The following is a 1,329-nucleotide window of genomic DNA, read 5'->3' as shown; positions in this document are numbered from 1 at the left end:
AAAAAAAAGAATTTCTAATGGGATAAAAAATCTAAAAAACCAATAGTAAGACAATGCCCCAAAATAGATTTTTAAGTGTTTTTACTGCTTATGATATTTTCCTTAGCATTGTTCACTTTTAGTTAACATATGCATGTGCATGCTAAGTAGTTTCAGTCGTGTCTGACTCTGTGCAGCCCTGTGGACTATAGCCTGCCAGGTTCCTCTGTCCACTGGGAATCTCTAGGCAAGAATCCTGTAGTGGGCTGCCATGTCCTTCATGGGACCTTCCTGACCCAAAGATTGAACCTGTGTCTCCCGCAGCTCCTGAAATGCAGGCAGATTCTTTACCGATGAGCCACTGGGGAAGCCCCTTTAGTTAACATAGGTCATTTAAATTTTATTAAACTTGTTTTGTTTTTCTCTTAGAGACTTATCAGCATTGTATTTTTTTTTTTTTAATATATATTTATTTATTTATTTGACTGCATGAGGTCTTAGTTACAGCACATGGGATCTTGTTCCCTGACCAGGGTTTGAACCCGGGCCCCCTGCATTGGAAGCACAGAGTCCTAGCCACTGAACCACCAGGGAAGTCCCGTGCATTGTATTTTTATATGGAATTTTGATGAGCCTTAAGGAACTTTTCCAGTGTTCTTGCCTGGAGAATCCCAGGGACGGGGAGCCTGGTGGGCAGCCATCTATGAGGTCGCACAGAGTCGGACACGACTGAAGTGACTTAGCAACAAGGAACTTTTAATATTGTGATTTTCTCTCATAGTTGATGATATATTGATATATGTTTTCCTTTTCTTCTGGTTAAACATATGTTATCATTTCCTTAGTGATATTTTGACCCCATGGATTATTTAGAAAAACAGTTTTCAGTTTCCAGTTTAATTCCATTTGGACCAGTATACATCTTTGTATGATCTAAGTCCTCTTAAAGTTATTTTCAATTGTTTTATGGACCATAAAGTTGTTTATTTCTGGACTTTCTATGTGTACTTCAAATGATTATGTGTTCTGTTGTTGGGTGTAGGATTTTGTATATGAATTAGAAAAAACTAATAGACTGTATTATTAGGATCTTCCATAGCCTTACTAACCTTCAGAATTTTTATGCTCTCTGTTACTGAGAGTTGTGTACAGGAAGCAACAGTATAATTGTGGATTTATCACTTTTTAAATTCTGTCAGTACTTTGAATTCCTATTAGTAAGTGCATATCTTTCAAAATCTTTAATTCTTCTTACCAATATATCATTATGACATCTCACTTTCTATACCTAACTATATTTTTGTCCTAAACTCTAATTTGTCGTATTAAAAAAGCCATTCCACCTTCGAT

General features: G+C 36.3%; 1 non-coding gene across 1 annotated transcript; it reads right to left on the bottom strand.

Moving 5' to 3' along the window:
* Positions 1-500: 500 nt before the first annotated feature.
* Positions 501-573, bottom strand: TRNAG-UCC. Its single transcript has one exon. It is a non-coding gene; the product is annotated as a tRNA-Gly (tRNA).
* Between the last annotated feature and the right edge of the window lie 756 nt (positions 574-1,329).

This window comes from Cervus elaphus, chromosome 9 (assembly GCF_910594005.1).
Source record: "Cervus elaphus chromosome 9, mCerEla1.1, whole genome shotgun sequence".
NCBI lineage: Eukaryota > Metazoa > Chordata > Mammalia > Artiodactyla > Cervidae > Cervus > Cervus elaphus.
Note: the sequence above shows the minus strand (reverse complement) of the source record. Positions and strands in the feature narration are given on the sequence as shown.